Source organism: Acanthopagrus latus, chromosome 2 (assembly GCF_904848185.1).
Source record: "Acanthopagrus latus isolate v.2019 chromosome 2, fAcaLat1.1, whole genome shotgun sequence".
NCBI lineage: Eukaryota > Metazoa > Chordata > Actinopteri > Spariformes > Sparidae > Acanthopagrus > Acanthopagrus latus.
This window is the reverse complement of record NC_051040.1, coordinates 22,505,978-22,529,592: the sequence shown is the minus strand read 5'-3', so window position 1 is coordinate 22,529,592 and position 23,615 is coordinate 22,505,978. Positions and strand designations below refer to the sequence as shown.

The 23,615-nt window shown below is 44.0% G+C and overlaps 1 protein-coding gene across 2 annotated transcripts in view; it reads left to right on the top strand.

Moving 5' to 3' along the window:
* Positions 1-23,615, top strand: part of b3gat1a (beta-1,3-glucuronyltransferase 1 (glucuronosyltransferase P) a) — a 77,392-nt gene that overhangs the window by 30,278 nt on the left and 23,499 nt on the right. For both annotated transcript variants that reach the window (XM_037082478.1, XM_037082488.1), the window contains exon 2: positions 9,132-9,341. The gene's annotated coding sequence lies outside the window, so the exon portion shown is untranslated. The remainder of the gene's footprint in view (positions 1-9,131; positions 9,342-23,615) is intronic.

The following is a 23,615-nucleotide window of genomic DNA, read 5'->3' as shown; positions in this document are numbered from 1 at the left end:
GCCAAGAGTCAAAATGACCCCCCCTTGACCATCTCTCTGGGAGCAATTGAAGCCGGGCAGAAGCTGAAAATGACCCTGGCTGGTTGAGCGACAGCTGTGAAGATGAAAGGCATCTAGTGAAAGGTTGTGGTTTCCTCACTTTGGAAGTGAGTGCGCTATTAGTGTAATGGTACTCAAAACATCAGCACCGGTCTGTCATATCGGCCACTCCAAGGGTAAAGGACTACAGGGATGCAGAGAGTTGCATAGGAAGCTATGAGCCAACTTTGTGAACAGCTCCGATTCACAAAAGTGTATTTTCACATAATTAAAAAAAATCTAAAATGCACTATGCAGTCCAATTTACTCTTGTTTTTGTCTGTGTGTAGAATTTGTTCTTATTTTGTCGGTGCCAGTGGATTCATGGGACTCGTAGTTTTGAGAAGTGACGCAATGACACTTGAATACATTTTCATATGTGGCTTTTTTTCCAGGTGAACGCTGTTTTTGTAGTGACACTCGTCAAAATGACGACGTTTTTTTTGTCAGTCAAGTCACCTCCAACTTATGATCGAGGGGATTCATCATCTCGGTGTATTTGAACTTCTCTTATATCTCTCTGTTAGAAAATATAAGAGAAGGTTGCTGCGTGAGGCCCATTATTTCAGTGTAGCGCTGTGATCCAGCAGGACAAAGCCAGGAGCTATTATCTATTTATACCCCAGAGACCAACTGAGATTCTGACTGTTTCACCCTGCAGCACCTTCAGGCTGCCGATGTTATTCCGGTGCAGCTCCGCAGCTCTGGCTCAGGCTGGAAATTTTTCACAGGGATCAGTGTATTCCAGAAATGGTGTGGGTGGTGGCGGTGGTGGTAGTGATGGTGGTGTGTGTGTGTGTGTGTGTGTGTGTGGCAGGGGGAAGAGAGGTAATATTATAGGGGGATTGCCTGTAAAGCCACAACCTTCTCCTGTCCTCCATCTCCGTCAGAAGTTCTCCCTGAGGGGGATCAGCAGGTAGCGTAGAGGGGCGGTTCGAAACTCACGCTGAAGTGCAAAAAGAGCCAATCTGAACAAATAATTTAATCTTTGACCTGAGAGTATCGAAATTAAGCTGTCAGTGGGGTGAAAAAAGGGCTGGTTTTATAAATCTAAAATAGCATTTCACTGCATTTGATGAGGAGCAGGTTAGAATTACTTCACTCCGTGTTTTATTCAAGTCCATTTGAGCTGTCATGTGAACATCATAAGCTGATTCCAGACAGCATTTTAGCTCAGTCTGAAACAGATGAATAAAAGAGCACAGCCTTGTGGAAAAGGAAAGAGCATTTAGGCCATTTTTTTTTTTTTTTTTTGATCAGAGGTTGCCCGAAAAAGAAATGCAAAAGACAAGATCCAAAGAATGAAAGAAACGGTTATCAGAGCACATATCATTTGACAAATCACATTCATGAAACATGTTGCAGACCATTTTTGGAGCATGTGGTATGTGTTTTGGGGGATTCTGGCCACTGATGTTTTTTTTAGTCATCAGCACTGCCTTCTATCACTGTGGCCATAGCTGGGCAGGTTTAGTAACTGTGGCTGTAATCCAGACGTGGAGGAGTTTTTGGTGTGGACAGAGCCACATGAATCGATGCAGCTACAATTTTACTGGTCACAAGGCTGAAACCCTGCAACAAGGCCTGATATTATCAAAGATATGGCGGCCAGCGGAGCGAATCATTGACATCTAGTGCATTTTATATGTATTATCGGCGGAGCTATCGCTGCTTGGTCTACTGGATGTTGAGCGTGTTGGAATCTACAATTGAATTTGTTAAAATGTATGTGTTTTTGCCATTTTTGTTCCGATTTTTTTTTTTTTTACACCCTTCAAGAAGTAGAATAGCATAAGAGAGAAATCTGAACAAAGGAAGACAGGACGGAAGGAGAACAGCAAGTAGTGAGATCTGAGGCCAGAACACAAGAAGTATGTAGCACACACGGTATCTTTGGCAGTGCAATGTAGGGCATTCTAATCTTTCAAGTATGATTGTGTGTGTTGAGTGCATTTCCCTGTCTATTAAACAGAGTCAATGAAAAGCACTTGGACAAAAGGGTCTTTTAAAGCCCTGGTGACTGGTCTTTTTATATTTCGGTGTTGTTGTGGCTGCCAGCAGGCTGTAAGGATATCTCATTTTAATACAACTGATAGCATGGCAGTGGGGATAAAGGCAACGGCGCAAGGTGGATAAATACTTCTTTTGACTTAACCTGTGCCGAGCTCTCCTCACAAGCCATCACTCCCGGCTGCCGTGTGTCGCCATGGCAACCGATGGTCAGGCTGAGCTCGGCGGAGCACACTTTTTAGAAACCATAAACAGGAGGACAAACAAAGAGCGCTCTCTGAAGCTGTGATGAGGAAAAAAGAAAAAACAAAAAAAACGCAGCGCGGTATTGACACCAGCCTGTGTGTTTGTCGCAGGCATGCAAACGATGGCGCTTGAGTGAAGCCTCAGCTCCATCCATCACATCTCACAGCTCGTGCTATTTCATTGTGTCGGCGCACACCAAGCACAATTAAACTGTATACTTCACGGAATGTATGAGGGCGTCGGGAGATTATTGCTGCAGAATCTTTCAAATAAATCACCTTATAGATAATTACATCTCGGCATCACTATTGAGCCTCTGACATTTCCTTTATTCTTTAATGTGAGTGTAATGAAAGGCGAACATTAAATCCAGCGTGCTTCTACCCAGCTGATAATCGACTAAATGGGTAATTATGATTTAACTGGATGTGCTGTGAGTTCTGGGGGGCTCGAGGGGTGACCTGCACGCTTGATGATTGTTCTTGTAAAAGGACATCCTGTGCTCTGCGGCTGGGCCTTCATTGAGCTGTCAGGAGCTGTGGGGGAAGCAGCGCTTGTCAGCCTGCCCGCCCGCCTGCCTGCCTGCCCACCTCCACCATCCATGGGATCGATCACGCCGCCGCCACCCCCCTCCTCCGGGAGAAACCCAACCACCAGAGCTCCTCCAATTACTGCTGATGAGCCACATCTTTCTATCAGAGTAGGCAACAGAGCCGTACGGTTGCCTTTCAGAGCCAGGGATGGAAAAAAAGAAATGGAAGGACGGAGTGGCAACCGCGCGGTAGAAAAGAGAGAGAGAAAGGAAGAATGCGGTGACAAGCGCGGGCAGCTGGCGGAACCTTCCATGTCGAACTTTGCCAAGACGGATGCCGAACTTAGACCCGCGTGTGCATTATTAATATTGACCACTTACACGAGAATAAAGAAGCATTTACTCACCGACTGACACGCCTGAATTAATCATAGAGCCATACTCAAAGGCACGATCAATTCTCTTTCATGACAAACCTGGCAAATTTCACTGAAAGGACAGATGTCTTCGGAGTGAAAAAGGGCCACCAGGTCTGTCATTATCTCTGGCATTGTCCGGCGCACATTCAAAGATTCAGCCAAGGACAGGCTTTGTCTTTCTTTTCTTTTTTTTTTTTTAACTCGTGGAAATTATTCCTCTGGGGTTCTAAAAGCATACCTCATGAAAAATAATACCACTATTACACGTAGAGTTAAAGCTATTTATGAGAGGAAATCCTCACATCTGGTGAATTTCTGAAGAGTTCAGGGAGAGGATGCAAAGACACGCAGAAGAAGCAGTTTCTGTGGTGAAGGCTGCGGAAAAATAAGCATGCGTTTCTCTCTTCCCACAGCGCAGTGTTGCCTTTCCTGCCTTGGGGCAAGTGAGCCTGTGCTGCTGCTGTACCATACATATTGTTGTAGGTCCATATACTTTAACAGTGTGTGTGTGTGTGTGTGTGTGTGTGTGTATGTGTACTAGTGTGTGTGTTTACACTGAGGCCCTGCACATGGCTCCCGGTGGGTCCATCAAGTGGAAGCAGAAACTAGAAACGATTGTCCCCGCAGGTCTCTCTCAGCTCCTCCTTCAGATTTAGATTATAAAATAGATATATATATATATATATATATATATATATATATATATATATATATATACATAAATGTGCAGCAGTCACTTCATAGAAATACAGAAATCGCAATCAACACTATTACGCCTTCTTACGCCATTTTGTTGGCACTTCAGATTTCTCCTCTGCTTGAGGAAGCATCAATTTCCCGACAATGCGTCTGTGTGTGCGTATCCATCATGTGTCCATCTCTATTCTGATTGGTTGCATTAGCAGGTTTAAAGTCAATCAATAGCAACTACACCTCATCTGGTCTCTCTCTCTCTCTCTCTCTCTCTCTCTCTCTCTCTCTCTCTCTCTCTCTCTCTCTCTCTCTCTATCTGCTACCTCCATCCACTCCACCATCTTCATGTTTTGTCCTCCATCACGTCACACTCAGATCCACAGGCTGGCGAGGTTGCAGCGGTCAGCCTAACCTGGATGCAACAGTGTGCGTGTTTAAGTGTCTGATCACAGAGCACAACATGACAGTGCGGCGGTTGAGCAGGGTCTGGCGGTTTGTTTCGTGACTTCATGGAATCCTGAATGAGTTCTTGCATTGCAGACGTTGTTTATTTCTACGGTATGCAAACTTTTCCTGGAGCTGGAACAAATATCATTTATTATATTGCATTGCAATACTGTACGTACATATGTGTGTATTTATGCTCATTTTCAGGTGCACTCTTATTGCGCATTACTGGGGATGTAGGGGCAGAGTAGGGCGGGTCATACCGCGCAAAGCAGTGTGATTTTAAAAAACGCACATGAGTTACGGAAGTAAAGGCTTTTTCACTTTTTTTCAGACCTTTTACATACACAGAAAGGCTACATAAGACAATAAAAGACAAAACCCAAAAAGCATAATATGACCTCTTTAGGTTGTATGACATATCCCCTTTACAAACAACGGTTACTTTAAGATGCATGAAAGGAACAATCGTGAAGATTTGTGTCGGGTAGATTGAGTCAGGCACTAGTGGAAACAGCAAATGTTGTTTTATTAGTACAGATCCCAGATTTCTGAGGCCAGCCAAACACACTATTGTCAGATTAATACAAAAGTCAGGCAATAATTGGCCTTTTTCCAACATTCTGTGAGCAACAGTGATCTGATTCTACGCTGCACATGGCATGAGTCTGTGAACAGGAGGGCACAGTGAGAGGAGTTTCTAAGCTCGCTGAAAAGTTGGAGGTGAGCAGCCTGTCGCCCGCAGCTCTTAATCAAACAGCACCTTCTGCTTCCATTACTTCTATAGACTGTATAAAAGTGCTTCCTGTAATATTTCAAACTGGTCGGCTATTGTAGACGCGTTTTAAATCGAAAGCTGTAAGTATCACTTTTACAAATCGCATCTTCTTTGACTACTTCATAATAAAAGTCATCTTTGTGTTTCGCCCGTTAAATGCTTTTAATGTGAAGCTGCAGCAACAGCTTCCATCAGCAGGCGAATATCACTACAGATTTCATAGAACTGCAAATATACACATTTTGCAAAACGTTCAACGGTATGAGTATTACAGTAGTATCACTATGGGATCAACCATCCCTGTGTTACCCCATTAGGTGATAGATAGTAACTGAACAGGCATTTACTAATAAAAAAATGTCAAGTCTTACGTTGGGTTTTGCCGCCTATGTCTTTGTCAAGTAAGGGATGTGGTCCAGTGAATCACAGGTAGAACTCATGAAATTGTCTCTGTATAAATGAGCCTCAGGCAGTGTGTTTCATCATACAGTAAGAAGGTTAACAAATGCATCACTTGCATAAAAAACATTTAAAGGGTTTTAATGCCATCAGTCTATCTCAAAAACTATCACTATCCTTTGCTGTCACCCAATCATACCTCCTATCAGCAGCCAATTTATATTCAGTCTAGTAACCATGGCTACGAATGGCACAAAAGACACATTTTGGTTAGTGGCTGGTTTTATCTCTGGGCTTTTAACCCCCGAAGAGCACAAGCACAGCTTGAGATCCTCGGCCTCCTCTGGTTGCTCCACAGTCTAAGCTGACGATTATTGCTGTTTGAGCTCTTTCCATCAGCATCCCTCGGCACTGCAGTGACCTGCTGGGAAACTCGGTGTCCTTTAAAACATTTTTGAAAAACACAATTTTTAATAGCCTCCCTGACTGAAAATCCGGTCTCTTCACATCATATTCTGTGTGGCGCTCTGTTTAGCTGTCATCTGAATGATTTCATGTCGTTTTTTTGGTCCTGTTTTATGAAGAGCTTCATTTTGATTCTTGTTGTTTGTTTGTTTAAGCAAAGAAATCACGGTGCTGCACAATAAGCACTAACACTGATCATCTGTCGGTTGGACCACGACATGAAATTGCACTGGGGCTACAATGATGTATTGAGAGTTGCGGGTTTGGACAGACTTTCACCATCCATCATGTCAAAGCTGAGTACAACATTATGTGACAGAGGAGGAGGGTGTGTGGGTGTCTGCATGTGGCGGCACAAAGGAGAACATAACACTCACACCGAAGTCATGTGGCTTCTCAACAGTGCTATCTTATATAAAGTGTATGAAGTCACACACAAGATATAGTGTATGTCAAGGTTGCCTCAATATACTTGAAATTTAAGGTGCATGAAGTTGTGATGTTTGATTATCACTTATTGTGTCACATTAAGTCACTTTAATGTTTTAATATGAGAGTGCTGTTATTGCAGTGTGTGTAGCTGGTGAAACACAGAGGCAACTTTACATTTCAACCCTAATTGAGAATGACAAAATAAAACACTTAATTAGAGCAGTTTAATTTGTTAACATGCGGCACACGCGGCTACGTTTAATGAATCCAATTTAACATTGCCTAAATGTAAATTACCTGCATTTATGACGTGCTCGTTTGAGTATAAACCATGCGCAGCAGTACCTAAACACGCGGACAGAAACATGCTAAATTTAGGTTCCAACTTCAAGGCCTTATTCGAATCTCAGTGACGCTCGCCTCTGACGTGATTCAGTCCGTCTTCATGCCCACAGTATGCATACAGAAAAGAGCTGTTTGCTTTGCAGAGATTTCTGACTATAGCTGTTGTAGCTCTCAGCACATCGCTGTCGGACAAATCGCTGCAAAATGCATGACAGACATCATAATGAGACACTAAAAAAAGCATTAGGACAGAGCTTGCACGGGAATCTATGAGTGGGGAGTTGTCCCCGCGGCACGTTTTTCCCTCGCTTAGCTCTGCGTCCTTGTCCCCGGCTCTTCTCCTTTTGTTGTTGTAATTTGGCACTGCGGCGCATGTTTTAAATCCTGCGGCTGAAGTGGAGTATCTGCGAGTCAGCTGGATGTACAGAAGGGGCATTCCCCATGGTTTTGAGATAATTACTTTCTTCCCTTATGACAACCCTATTGAATTTAGATTAGGCCAATAACAGACCTGCGACACGGCGTGCCCTCCGCGTTGCATCTTGTCAATAGGCTGTTAATGTGCCCGACCCTTGACTCATTTTTTTTTTCCCTCGCGTGGCATCAGCTGGTCCCCCTCAACCACAACCACAGCGGCTGCCCACAGGCGAGCACAACCAACACTGTGGCAGATGAGGCCGACGGAGGAAGTCTCATCAATAATGGAGAGCGGTAGCTGGGGGAGTCGTGCAGAGGAATTGTGGCGGAGTGAGTGAGAAGTGCAGCTGGTGTGTTTGTCTCATTTCTTCCAAATGGACATTTTGAAATGACGTTCCCCAGAGGGCACGCATAAGAGGAAGGCGGCTATTAATAGCTGATGGGCTGAATACATTGTCAGATTGCTGTTTAGATATTAGCATTCATGGACGTTTTCCTCTGCCGTTGTGTTTTCCTTCTCCCCGGAGAGTTGGACCAATAAGCTAATTGACCCCTTAGTGTCCACAGTGGAATATTATCATTTCCTTTAGAGCACTTAAGGCAATAGTTGGGACGCCCTGGCAGCTCACTTGGTAGGGCATGCAGCCCATGCACAGGGGCTGTGTCCTCGGGGCAGCAGCCCGGGGTTTAAAATCAGACCCTTTGGCCCTTTGTCACTGTGCAAGGCACCAAAGCACACCCAAAAAACAAAAAATGGTTAAAGCATGGAGCTGCAGTGCAAGTATACCACATCAGGAATATACTGTATATCAACTTTATTTAAGGCACCATGTATGATCTTAAAATTTGAACATCATTATATAGTGATATGTCATAAATGTTGTTTTTCCTGGTTTTAAAAGCTGCGTTATAGTAAAGTGATGCCCTAACTTACCAGACTGTACTCGTTCTAATACTCGCCTTTACCAACTTAAAGTTATCGCGTTGATCTTTTGTGAAACCACCAAAAGTCATTCCTACAATATCGTTGCAATATTGATGTAAACGTATTTGGCCGAAAAGTGTTCTTTGATTTGTGGCCCAGTCCTAGTGTTGTATTGAAGTGCTTTCGAGGAGATTTCAAAATACTGAGATCAGAGCTTGGGGTGTAACGGAATACATGAAACTGTATTATGTTACAGAAAATAAACATGTAATCAGATTAAAGATACAGTCTTTAATAAAGGGGATTACTAACAGGATTACATTTTCAAATAAAGAATGACATAGTCTGTAACCATGCACTTGCCAGCACATGACAACACTTCACGAGTCTCACACAACATCACTGGTGAAACCATCTACACGACTGTGTCTTCTCATAGAAGACACGCGCCTCATCAAGATTCAATAAGTCATGTCATTGATTTGTATTTTCTATTGTCTTTATTTGCATTGAGATATACTTTTTTATCGGGATATAACCTAAATATATTGCAATGTATTCATTAAGCCATATCTCCCAGCTCTTATTCACACCCGAATAACTATCCAGCTGAAGTCAAGGGTGTAGTCCTAAAAGACACACCCTTTGAAGGCAAAAACAAAAATCTCATCAATTTCCTGTCCGTCACGCAGCATATAACTGTTCCTCATCTCTGTCCTCAGAGGAACAGACACCCACAGTGATTATCTCGCCTGACAGCTGTCCAGATGTAAACAGAAATCCTGTCACCGAGACACGGAGAATGACCCAGTGGCTGTTATAGTATGGCAGCGTCTCCTCCCAGCTGCCGCCCTGCTAATACCCTTTCTTCAATGCCCCTCATTGTATTGTAAGAAGAGGAGGCCCATTCTTACTCGCGATCTCTCGTGCTCTCTGTTTCTCCAGGGGCCAGCCCTGAGGACGTGAAGCTGCTGGGAGAGTTCGGGTGTCACCGGCGACACGGGCTTCAACCACCCTCGATTGCAAACATCTCCACTCTCTCCAGACGGCGGCAATTAAGACTGGTGGCAGCATCTGACGGCGCCGACGCCAGGAGGAAAAGGAGTACACTGGAGGAGGGGCCTGCGCTTGCAGCAGACGGGCAGAGGACTGCTTGTGAGTATCCTATTGTTCTTATTGTTGTGGGGGGAAAACATATTTCCATGCAACAACCCAGCACGACGCTGCCCATCCCCCTGCGGTTCATGTTTGTACGGTGCGGCAAATAAGAAGTCCATCAGCAGAAAGTATTTCATGCGAGGATGAATGAATTAGGAGCAGCGTATTTTTCACCCAGAGACGAAGCCGTCTGAGGCGCAGACAGCCGGGCTAACCTTGACAATCTTGCTTTGTTCCATCTTTTCACTGTCACTTAAATGTCACACGAAAACACACACACACACACACACAAACACACACACACACACACAGACACACACACAGAGCAGCCTGATTTATTTCTTGTCATCTACAAGGCTGCTAATTTTAAAACCCTCTCTGCATCAAAGGGACGTGGTTGAAGGTAGGAGCAGGATGCAGGTGATGATACCTCCGTCGGCTCTGACGTGGCCGTCTGTCTTTCTGCTCGCTCGTCTCTCGTTTTCCCATCCAGTACGTGTTCCATTTTCACCAGGAAATCCAGCGGAGGAATTACGTGGAAGACAGAGGCAAAACGATATGACAGATCCACTTACCTCTGCTGTCTACTATGCCCCCCCTGGCCTCTGATATTATTAGGGGTTGATATATTTGTAGGTGTAGCACAGGGCTGCATGGCAGGGGGGCTGGAGAAGGTTGGGAGGTGGGGAAGGCAGGGAAGGGGAGGGGGGTGGAGGTGTGAGAGCCGGAGAGCCGGTGCTGCCGATGACACAGCCGCGGAAATAATCTTAAGGTGTGGAGGCAGCAACTGATGAGATGGTGAGGTGGGGTGCAGAGAAGGAGTGAGAGAGGTCTGGCTGTTACATCCCTCGTAGGCTCTGTTGCTTTCTTCTCCACCAGAGGAAAATATCACGATTTCTTATTGGCAAGCCGAGATGAAGATGAATCTGAACCTCATACTCTCATATTGCCTTCTGCCCGCTGCAAACAAAACGCAGCTAAAATAAGACGGGTTAGCGCACGGATCTATAGGACTTACATAAACAACGGTGCAGTGAGATCACAACACCGGTCGATCGCAGCGCTTCACTCTGCACCAAGTATTAAACTTCTGTGCCTGGTCTTTAGGCAGACCTTTAGTCTAATAATAATCTCCACTGTTATAGTCTCTTCTCTCAGCCTAACGGTGATAGAAAATTACCTCTGCCTACCTTATTTTGACAAACTAGCAGCAATTTCTCATGGTTCCCTCGGGGATGACTCTTAATGACAGCAGTGATCCACTGACCTTTCATTTAGCTCCATCATCGGGGCAAAATTGTAAAGCTCAAGATCCAGTATTTGGATGTACAGCTGATCAAACGTATGACATGCCATCAGCCTCAAGTGCACTTTGTATTTAGTGCTAATTAGCAAATGATAGCATGCTAACATGAGATCTCCTCCGCAGGCATGTGCATATACTGTCTGCAGAGATTAATGTGGATGCTTGACACCACTGTGGGCTGTGAAAACAGCAGTTTAAACCTTTGCCTGGGTGGAAATCAACATGTGGGATGGTCTATACTTGCTCTTCCGAAAATCAAACTTGGGTAAAAGTAAAGATATCCTGAAAAAAAGTCTGATATTAAATGTACATAAGTATCAGAATTACAAGTAAAAGTAGATAACACACATGCGTTTATGTATGTATACTGTAGGCTACGATTTGACTGATTATCAGCCCGGCCAATTCTCGGATCCAGTTATTCAGCATTTTTCTGATGATATGAATAAAATGTATTCATTTAAGATGTCTTTACTTTGGCTCCAGGAAATCCGCAAATTAAATAGTAACAAGTTATCAAATAAATGTATTCGAGTAAAATTACAATATTTACCTCCATCGTGTAGTGGGGTACAGAATACATAGTACCTCACATTGTACCATACCTGCTTAGCTAATGTATTCAGTTACATACCATCACTGTGGGATGGTCAGACAAAGGATACAGCGGTCAGAGAGGGTGGACAAATTAAAAGCATTGTTTCAATGTATAATACAATCCAATACAACAGTCCTGCCACAAATCTCTGTTTTTGAAGCTTTTACTGTGAAGTTGAAGGTCCAGCGTGAAGCATTTAGTGGCATCTAGCCATGTGGCTGGAGATTGCAAACCAGCTAAACAACGCTCATCTTACCCTCCCCACGCCGGCTGCTAAAAACACAAACAGTTGACAGAGGCTCTCTCACAGCAAGTTGGGTTGGTCTTTCTGGGCTACTGTAGAAACATGGCTGTGAAACACTGCAGACTGTAGGACAGATCCTTCTCCTTGTGTAGATATAAAAGGCTCTATCTAAGGAAACAGTAACACAAAGATAGATCCCCCCTCAATCCTTCACACTGTGACTTATTTAAAGAGGTGTTGATTCAGTTCTGCGGTTGCGTTTGAGGACATAGTTTGTGATATCGTAACACTATAGGCGTTACATTATGTGGTCTCGCATGCGATATTTCCCATCCAGGCCGTTTCACCTTCATCGCCTGCCAGGCAAACAAACTCTTTGCTCAAGTGTGGCTTCGACATGTGAGCAACGGCACAAATCCACAACGTCACCATGATCATAGCTTTATTTACAGCCTCTCCACCAGGCTCAGATGGCAAATGGCATATGTTATGCAATGATTTAGATAGCACTCCCAACCCCTTTAATTGGTGTGAGCTGAATTAGCACTGACTAATCAACAGAAGCAGTATCTCATCATAGATTTATAGACGTCCATGATCGCTGCCAGGGTGAAATTAACTCTTTCTGTCTGCAGGGAAAATGTTGAAAGATGCCTGACTGGAATGCACTCCCCCTCAAACACACACACACACAGTCACACGCGCGTACACACATACACTGATTCTTATATGCAGATGAGACTTGTCTGTTCCTTCTGGCTGTCTCTGTAGAGCTGTCACACATGCTGCGTCTTGGAGCACCAGGAGACCGGGGTTGACTTGAATTAAACTGAGAGGATGTCCTTTCCAGATCTGCAGAGGGCCACAGAGACACATCCGCCCCCAGAGAGAGCTAGTCAAAAAGACAGAGAGGGGGGGAGAGGGTGATAGAGATAGAGACAGAGAGAGAGAGAGAGAGAGAGAGACAAAGAGAGAGACAGAGAGAGAGGAAAAAGGCTGGAGAAGGGGGGTGGAAAGGAGGAGGAAGTTAATAAAAACAAGGAGGCAGAGGCGTAAGGGGGACATGAGACGGGGTGGGGAAAGAGGAGGACACTGGAATTAAAAGGAGGCAGGGAGGATAAGATTGTGTGTATGTGACAGAGTGTGACAGGAAAAAACAAAAAAAAACAAGAGAGGATGAAACAGAGGGGCTCACACACCTACATTAGAAGTCGTCTACTTCGGCCTATGCAGGCCAAAAGAATGGAACTGAATTGCGACTACTGCGTATTGATGACAATCTAAAACGTACAGTGTTTAACTCTCTGGGGTACGGTAACGCTAAATGTGCAAAATGAAGTACATGAATTTGATATTTTTGAATATTCATATAGTGAATATTGTGCAGATCCCTTTACAGCAAATGTTACTAAAGCGACAGCCAGTCACATAGCGTAGCTGCCCTGCCTGGTTGGTCTGATTGATTTCAGATGGACAATCAATTGCTGACAGTGGCAGACTCAGGATGTTTGAGCAGCAGGGGCGAGGGAAAAGAAAAAAGGACACTAGCAGTATGCAGGGGGGCACCAGCACCATGAGATCACCATATAGGGCACTTTTTCACTTTGTATCTACCATATGGGCGTCCATATCTGCACTGTTTTACATGGTGGGGGGGCAACTGCTTGGAGAATCAACTGATTGCTGTCACCGTCGTTCGATGATTTTAAGCTTTTAAGCTTTGTGTAATGTTTTATTGACAAAACAATGAATTTAGTCATGGAAAAAATAACATATCAGTCGGACACCTCTCGGAATGCGTTGAAAAAGATTGGATTAGATTTGTTTCGAACACTTTGTCCGCACACATCAAAACCCTGACAATGTTTCACATCATCATTCAGAGTTTTTGTATGTGGCACAATTTCAGTGCCTGCTCATATTTTTGTGGGCTTAGTCTGAAAGTCTGAAACCATCCCAATTACCGTTATAAACACTTTGACCTACAATTATAGGCATGTAAGGCACTGTCTGCATATAGGAGAGAGAAAATCCAGATGTTGGTGGGAAAAAAAGCTACAGTGAGTGAACTTAATGTGTTAATCTGCCTCAGTCTTTATCACAACTGCAGCATTCGGACTAAACAGAGGTACAATATACCAGTGTCTAAAAGAGCTAAGCATATACAGAACAATGCATTCTACGTTTAGAATAGATTGCAGTAATGTATATCCTGACCTCAGGCTGCACAGCCGATTCAGAATAGGCCATCATTTTCTATATCTCACCTCCCGGCATAGTTATTAACAGTAAGTGCATTTCCCATTCTGCTCTAGCGTCCCGTGTCACCACCTTGCACTGGATGATAAACACGCTGGAGAGCGCGTTTTTTTGTAGAACAAGAAATTGGAACATAAATTATTACGTGAGAATGCGCCTTCCCCTAAAAAAAGCAACCATTGTATTTTCCCCCCCTAAGCCTGCATACGAGGCAATTCTTAAACTTGCTGCCTGGATTTCAGCTCGGCGATGGGGCAAGCTTGTTACTTTTAATACAGGGGAGACATTGCTCATCATTGTCACTCCAGCAAATCTACTGTGAGCATTTTTTTTTTCACAGCATTTGCTCTTGCCCTTTGTTGCACGAGCTCTTTGTTCTGTAATGACACAAACCTGCTATGCAGAAATTCCACAGGCGACGTTTTCTCATTTCAATTTCAGGGCATTAGCTGCTGAATCATTGTCAGATTAATGGTGAAATTCCAAGCATGACGCACAATCATTGTATGTGATTACTTACACTGAGGGGGAAATGAGGAGTTCAAAGATAATAACACACGCATTTGGTGGTTTTAGGAAGTGCGTAAATGCACCCGTATTTGCTTGGTTTTTCCACCTACACTGCAATTAGATTTGTCCCCTCGGCAGTTTTGTCGAGCATTAGTTCTTACAAGACAAGCCGCCGTACAAATGGCTGACCTAAAAATGTGTGTTGAAAAGCCAGCTGCCATGAAAAGGCATTGTGAACGAGTTTTTGTGTGCTTTTTTAGCTTATCTCATATTCCAAATGGTTTTAAAGCGAGGCAGCCCCTTGACCTTGTAATTAAACCACCCACTAATTGCTATTTTTTTCTGAAGAAATCTGTGACTTCTTTCAAAACACGCAAAACAGAATCTGTGTACCAAATTGTTAGAATGTTAGAGGTTATCCTGAATTATTGACGCTACCGTGAGAACTGCTGAAAAGTGCTGTGTGCTACATCAGCTTGCAACAGCCCTGAACTGGGATGGGAATTACAGAGCGTGTGTGCAAGGACACAGATTGTTCAGACATGGAAAATGTCGTACTGTAAGGTTAGAAGGAGTAAAAGAAAAAAAAAAAGTGTTGTGCATGATGCAATTGTTTGCAATTTCATTGTTATCATGAGAAATGTCTTTTAATGTTTCCCTCTTCAACACTGAATTATTCAGTGCACAGCAACCTGGTTTTGCAGTGTAAACCATTCACAGAGGACTTGTATGGCACAGTCGCCGCAACGAACACAGAACTGAATGCCAGATCGTGGTGAAAAACAAGTCCTTTTTTTTTTTGTTCACACGCATCAGTCCAAAATGAGCACAGTGGATCATTGAAAGTTCAGCATTTGAACAACTCCATTCCACCTAAACCAACATGACCCGAATAAGTGGTTCAGTCGTCCAGACAGTTTGGGATTTATCCGCGAGCCAGCAGGCTGCAGCGCTGTATGGTACCTGCACACAGTGAGCTGCTGCAAGATTAGATAACTAGGGCTGCTCGGAGACTCACTGAGGTCCTGGGGAATTGTGAAAGTTGGTGTTGAGATGTCTGTTAAAACCCCACACAAACACACAGGCAACATGCAGCCATACTGAGTGTGTGCACACACACACACAAAAGAAAAAACACAAAAAAAAATGCAACCACTCACGCAATCCGGGAGATCCCAAAGGCTGCTGAAGATCTTAAATCACCCTGAAGCCCATCAGAGCACATCAGTGTGTGAGTGTGTGTCATTAGAAGGCCCCTCGGCCAGCCTGAGAGGCTCCAGTTAACAGGACAACAGCCCCAACTAAAGTACAACACCCCAGATTTGCTCCGTCTCCACTGGGAAGAAAAGAAGGATTTGCCAACATTGTCTTGCCCTGCAGCTATACAGCCCCAACAAACCCATCTGAGGCAATCTCACTGCTCCCTTTTCTAGGCCAGCGTATGGCCACTATACTGTATAATGTTCAGTGTTTGGGAGAAAAAGTGTTTTTCATTCCATATTATGGGACCTTTGTGCAAAGAATTCTTGTCTGACACCACCTCTTTAAGTCTCACCAGGTTCAACTGAGGCGAAAAACACTAAAGAACCTGCTAGATATAAGACAGGCTAATCACTGAACTGAGCTGGGATGATAACTTGAAGCACCTCGTCTAATTACCTATAAGTACCTCGGCATTGCATGAGTCTGTGTTGTGAGAAATGGCCTCCCAATTTCATTTAGAAAAAAAAGTGATCTTTTGAGGATAACTGAGAAAAAATACAACAGTGTTGCCAGAATGGCTTCAAAGTGGAAAAAAACAGACACAACAAAACAATGACAGCATGTGGTGCCAAGTCTACATAAGCAGAAAGTTCTAAAAATTAAATGGCAAAATTAGTAATTTGTCGGCGAAATCCTAACCACCGATGTGAACTACTTTGTTTGGGTCAGGGAAAGATCACCTTGGTTTACAAGAAACCATGGTTGGCTGAAAAAAAAAACACAACAGTGGCCAGATTCACAAAGAGATTTGAGACTGGCGTGTTCATGCAGTCAAAATCTTCTCTCTTTCTTGATTTGTCTCACGCAAGCAAAACACTTTCACTTATAACTACAGACTTGGGCCTAAAAAGTGAGTGTTAACAGAATATCTACTGGGGGAACATAGCACCTTCGCTGTGGGAGCATAGGTGAGGCTCTAGATCTGCACTGCACTGCGACTATAGAGCCGGATGACAAGTTAACCCGGAAGTTAGCATCGCCCTGATTCCCTCTCCAAACAGCATGAAATGTGATCTGGGCTGGTGATGTTAAATCGGAGTAACATAGCTGCTCGATTTGTATTCCAGGCAGCAGTCAACATGTCATCCACGTGTAGCGCCTCTGAGCCAATCAGTACCACCTTGTTTTGATCCGCAATGGCAGTGACCCCCCTGCTGGGACAAATCAGCATAACTCTGATTTTTTTTTTTTCCCCCGAAATCCACCACTGAGACGCACCATTATTATCCAGTTTTGTAAAAATCATATTTCAGTGTCTGCACACGGTGTGTGTGGATTCACACGAGCAAAGGAAGCAAACAAAGAAATGAATACGCTAAGATTACCAGTTGTTCTCTGATTTTATCATAGAACACGTTCAAAGCAGCGAGGGTGATAATGAGCAGCGCATTTGAATGTTCTGAGCTTGCCAACCATGACAAAACAAACTGACACACTCATTCAGTTTGCAAAGTTGTTAAGATACACAGACAAACACGCTCGCAGGGAGCTGAAGCGATGCGCTGCAGGAAGCGGTGTGAAGACTCCTTCCTCGTGTAGGATGAACATCTGAACGCGGGGATGTGTTGCCTGGAGTCCTCAGTTCTCCCCCGACTCAGAGCTGTGTAAAAATCCATGTGTCCTCTGAATCGAGCTGAGAGGCTAATCAATAGCAAGCCGGTGAAAATCGTCGCTGGCGCTCAACCAGACGTTATTCCATAATGCAACAGCATTAGAGAGAGAAGGGGTCATTTCTCTGCCCACTGGCATCTCTGAATGCTCGAGACAGATCGAGCATGAGAAGGAGTGCAAGGAGTGCACGTCTTACTTAAAATCACATTAAAGGACTGTTCTGCAAATGTACAAAATGATGATAATGATGTCGCCTGGAAGTTGGCTTTTTCCGCTAAAAGGATTAATCAAATTTGAGATAATTCTTTTGAATTCTGAATAAGAAATCGTACGTTTCTTCTCATTTAAAACAGTAAAAAAAAAAAAAAAAAAAAAAAAAAGGTACAATTTTCAGTAGTTTGTGTAAAGGAATTTACTGAGTGATCGCACTGAATACTGAATCAAACTATTCTGAAACATACTGAAAATATAATCAAACGCTGTCAAATACACACACATACACACACACACACACGTAATACACAGTGAAGGAGAAAATCATCCAAACACCATCAAGACTATGATGAGGGACATAATTCCAGTAAACATTTGACATTATTACATGATCACAGCTAGATGAATGGCTGCGTCAAGCCAATGACCTTTCCTCTCGCTTAATGTTCACACTCCGTCCATCCATCTGGAAATCCTTGCGCTGTGTAAAAGGTCAGAAGGCTAGAGGGGTCAGTCAAACTCCCCGGACACACTCATCAAACTCATGATGACACGTCACCTCTGAGGGGCCATAAATATATGTCAGAGTCATTTGTTACCAAACAAGAAGTCTACGTATGATATGAATTTCACCACAGATGATGTGATGAATGATTGGTGAAGGGACAAGGCCACATTAAACGCTGAAAATATGATAAATATGATCATCTGCAGGCAGACTGAGATGATATTCAAATGTAGTATGCGTGTCTTGCCATCTGATGTCAAGTAATTACAGAAGGTGACCAACATGGACAGATTTTGGACTGTTCACCATGCGGTGATACAGGTCTTTAAAATGGCAGACAAAATAGCCTTTCACTTGTGCAATCAGCAGACTTTAAGCAGCGCAAAGAGGCCCAGGTCAAGGACAGAGTGACTGAATGCAGCTCTGATAACACCAGATTGTAGCTCAGTCCCATTTATAACCTCCACTCTAACTTTGTTATCCCACCCCTCCCTTCCTGTGGACTTTACAGCTGGATGGTCTAATTGGAGCCATTTCCACATATAATGTGGCAGCCCCGAGGGGACTCATTATAGATACTGGGCTGACCCACCTTAGCTATTCTTCAGCCACCCCCTCTCCAGGGTCCTGTGGTTCAGTCCAGTGACAGATACAGTAGGGTTTCCTTCAGCCTACAGGTTATTGATCACCCTGAGGAGAGAGGAAAGTCATGCTGGCTTTGGTGTGTGACTGTATTACCGTGTATGTGTGTGAATCCCTATGGGCACTGCAGAAATGACTCACCTCACGCGCGCCAATACTAAACTAAAGGGAACATCAAATGGCTGTCGTAGCTGTCGATGAAATACAACAGTATAGGACATATGGCCAAGACATGCTTCATATACTGTAAAATTGGAAAATTGTTCATGCTTACTTCAGTAGATAAGAAGATTGATTCTAATCTCACGTCTGTCTCGCATAAATACTAAGGCTATAGCAAGCGGCCAATTAGCTTAGCTTAGCCCAAGCATGGGAAATGGGGAAACAGATTGTCTGACTCTCTCTGAAGGGAAAGCAAAATCTGTTTACCACGTCCTCAAAAGCTCACTAATTAATGAATTACCATCTCTGTTTTTGCACCAGTACAAAAACCCAAAGAGTAAAAGGTGACAAGTTGCGGTTTCGCAGTGGATATCTACAAAACTATTCCTAGGCCAGGCACGACAACTTCCTGGAATCTCTCCTTGGTTATCTGGCATCCTCTTGACAAGACGATAAAAATCTCCAAGAAGGAACTGTGCACGGCCAAGAAACAGAGCAGCAGATAACCTCTGCAAAAGTGCAGCTTGTCAAACTTAATTCTAGTACTAAGTAAATAAACAGCGTGTTGATTAGAGAAATTTAAGAAGGACTGTTCAGAGGATCCTGTCACCTTTGGAGAGAACCAGGATAGCTCTTGACCCCTGTTCCAGTCTGTGGGCTATGCCAAGCAAGCTGACTGATGGCAGATGCTTAATATTGACTTGAGAGTGATATCGTGCAAACTTCCCAACCAACATTTCTTGAACAGCAGCATTCTGAGCGGGTTAGCTTCTGCTGTTAGCATTTTGTCTAGCCTCACTGTACTCTTGGTGGACGAGAAAATGTCTGTTTTTGTCTGTTAATGAAGGTGTTTATGGGATATGTTTCGGGTGTATTTTTAGTCCTGTCCCTCATTATTATAATAACCCCGACACAGTAAAGTATACGTCTTTTCACGGTCGCTTGCTCTGCGTCCACGCTGCTGAAAATGAGGAGGCATGAGGATTTGGTGACGCCGTTGCCTGCAAAGTCGTGCCGTCAGTCACCGACCCGCTCTTTATCTCAGCAAAGTCGTTGCTCCGTTGAGTCAGTGACACCTCTGTAATGTAGCATCAGCAGACACACAGTCGCTGTGTCAACACTGTTCTGTCGGTGTCATCTTTCTGTGCCCCCGGGTGCTCTTTGAATGCGACTGTGCATAGCTGCATACAAGCAAAGCAGAAGGACAAATAATAATAGTAAGTGATAAGCAATGGCTCCAAAGGCCAGCGAAGAGCAGATTATGACGGCTCAGGTTGAAATGTCAAAGGCGCCTTGTTTTGGTTTTTTTTATGTTCAGCTGGAAGCCGTGCTGACTTGCAACTTCGTTAGACCCGCATTCAACATCATCACTTATCTGACATTTTACCAGAGATCTTTAAATGTCAGTGCCTTTATTCAAGGAAGTGTGTGTGTGCGGAACTGTTTTAGTATAGAATAGGAAATATCAATGTCGATTAACTTGCACAGCAAGACCTAAACAGTACAATGGGATATGATTGCATTATTAAAGCGTCGCGCCACCAGTTTTACGCATAAGATGTGTGTTTACAAGTACGAGCTCATGTGTAAAAGTAGACTAAAGCTTTCTGTAGCTGAGGAGGAAGCTGCATGTCATCTGATAAATTGCCTCATGTGGAGTCACTCCTATAACACTGTTGGACCCCATTATGGACAGTATATAAAGCATAACCAGAGATATCGATGTTTTTATTCAATGCATGAATTTCCCTTTTCAGAACCTCTGACCTTTCACCTGACAATTTATCAGATTACATGCAGCTTCCTTTGCAGTCACAAAGGGCTTTTTACTGCTTTTTCAAATGTGCACTAGTACCTGTAAACACTCCTTGATGTAAAAAAAAAAAATTGATGAAGGTGCCCTTTAAGATCAGGTGGTTTTCTCTGGGGAACCAGCATGGAACAGGTGGCTTACATGTAAGCAAACCTAACTCTGCTATTGCATGTCCATTTTAATTCACGGTGTTTGGACCACAGCCCTTAATGTGTCGACACGTGAGTGCAAGTAAATCACCCGCGACACGCAAGGTAATGAGCTTTTAGGATATCGTTGTGTACACGAAATGCACTTGCACGAGGCATTAGCGAGCGGAATGACTCACACATGCAGTGAGCATGGGAAATAATAATAATGATGATGCATCCACTCATTTTCAAAGCTATTAAATGAGTCCCTCCACCACAAATTAGCCGTCTCCCGGGGGCTGTGTTTCACTGGCAGGTTCAGAGCTAATGACAGCATGTCATACAGGGACATCACATATACCAACACTCTGACTAATTATGTAATTAAGAAAACACCAGAGATGGACACGAGCAAACTGGCAGCTGCGTTGAGTCCACAATTGTTGTGTGCCAAGTTCATCTGCCTCTACATCAGACTTACCCCTGTAACCTCTACTTATCCCGGGGAAGGCTTTGCTGAGCACGCACAGTGTCCTCCAGAGCGTCCCTGATTCAGATTCACACATGCAGCAGCACCATGCATCTACACACACTCGATGGCCACGGAGCTCCTCTTCATTTTCCCCACTGGCTTGTCTCTCCTTCCCGGGGCGACTGGTGTCCCCATATGTCATTTTTCATACCATCAGTCTTTTAAATCTCAGTTTTCCATTTTCGCGGCTGACGCAGAGCAGGACGAGTTTTAAACATGTGTCAATGATGAAAATGCAGATGGTTTGATGACGACTTGAATGTACAAATTCCTTCACATGCCAAATGATCCTGGCCAGCAGTCAAACAAGCAACAAGGGTTATTTAACAAGTGCTCTCCTGAAGGAAAGGCTTAACATCTCTTCATTTTTACTCTCTATTACAACCAATTATCTCCCAGCCCAAACAAAACACTCGGCTGCACTGTCACAGCATTGGCTCAAATCCCATAGGTTTAATTAGGGATGATCAGATTCATAATTATATATATTTTCCCTCCACAAGGGCATATAATTGAGGGACTTTGACGCTGGGCCATTTTTCATGGGAGAAATCCATGGTCTAACCCTCATTAAGGAACTCAGAGCTCAGCAGAGCAAGCGCGTTGAAGTACCGGAGTGAAAAAGGTGCAGTGGAGACTCAAACACCCAAACTCCCACTCAGGAAGCAGGCTTTAATTAGCTAATGAATCTCGGAGCTTCCTCTGCCAACCTTTGACCTTTTGCTGAGGCATAATAAGTCTGTTCATAGTGGGAGACGTGTCACATGCGGTTGGAATCAATGCACTGTAAGCCAGAACCAATTTTAATGAGATAAACACTGTGCTGTTCCTTTTATTATTAGGAACTGTTGATGTCTACATTCATGAATCATTCCTGGAGACTCTCCAAAGGGTTGTAATGTATTGATTTACTGTTATTTTCAACAAAAGGCTCCCCGTTATGATTGATATTACCTGTCATGTTGATGGCACACAGAGGCTCTGACGGCATTTTCTAATTTACAGTACAATCAAACATCAGCGGCAGCGGTGAGAAAACATAAGCCACAGATACATTATTAATTTCCTCGTTGCCACAGCGCAAATTACTCAAAAAAAAAAAACATAGCTGTGGTGACCAGTCGGTGGCTGTAACGGCAAGTCTTGTTTGCATACAAGTTCACCCTGCAAATTAAATTGTGGTTCGGGTTGTTTGAGAGCAGCATTGATTCCCATTCATTCCTTGTGAGGAAAGCAAGTTTAAAGGAATACGTTGGACATTTTGTCGATATGCTCATTTACTTACTCGGGGGAGAGTGAGATAAGTAGACTGACACCTCACTCATATCTCTGAATAAAGGTGAATGTAAAAAAGCAGAGGGCCGGCTCGCGATGGGAATACACCGACGCCGATCAACATGTCGACGCTCCAACTCACACATTACTACATTACAGTGTCACTGGTCAGACCACACCCATCTACACACGCTGCCTTCATTTTCCACTACACACCTGTAATGTTTCATCAAAACAAAGTTGGGCCAGGGGCGAGCAGTGTGTGGGGGGGCCGCTGCCCTAATTTTGGACCCCTGTCTCGGACCGTGCCCACGCTCAACCAAGCAGCAGTGAGGTTTCATAACTGTGTCTTGCACTGTTTTGACGTAATCTGTCCACACACAGGGGTTAGCTGGTTAGCTTACCTTAGCGTTAAGGCAGCTAGCTTAGCTCTGTCCACAAGGAACAGAGTCTGCCTACCAGCACCTCTAAAGCTAATGGCTGAGATCAGTTTCTTGTCAGCAAGTCGAGACCTGGTCAGGCACATAACCCTGAGTACATTCTGTACAAACTAGATCAACACATTCATTTGTGTAATTAATGAGCTATAGGTGATGGTAGGCAGGCTAGCTAAACAACACCCCCTCCCCATTTCCAGTCTTTGTGCTAAGCTTAAAAAAGCTAAGTGGCTGCACAGACTGTATCTCCATATCAACCATTCTGAGACCGGTGTCAGACTCTGCCAGAAAGCAAAAAAGGGTGCTTCCCAAAATTCCAGAGACTGTGGGTTAAACTCACATAACTCCAAGACTGAGACAGTACTCAGATTTGATGACGTTAATGAGCTCGATCTGTGTGCATTCGTTAACTGAATCTGTGACGACTATCTTCCACGTTCTTATAGTCACGTGCAGATTCTCGCAGTCGTAACGAGGAGAAACGGTGAGACTGTGCTGTTACGACTTCCGCCTCTCCCTGGGGTCTCCCCAAAATGACATCTCCCCCGACTTCGCTCTGATCAGAGCCAGGCTGCGCTGACCCGACATGGCAGGTCCAGGTCTCAGTGGCAGCCCTTTACAATCCTTGCGGGGGCTCCTCCAGTCTGCTCAGCCAGCTGTGAGAGGCTGCATTGGAAATGTGCCCTCGGTGAGCTGAACTATAAATTAGTCAGGATAAGTTAAAGGCAGACTCCGCTGGGCTATCCCCCACAGTTATCAGCAAGAGA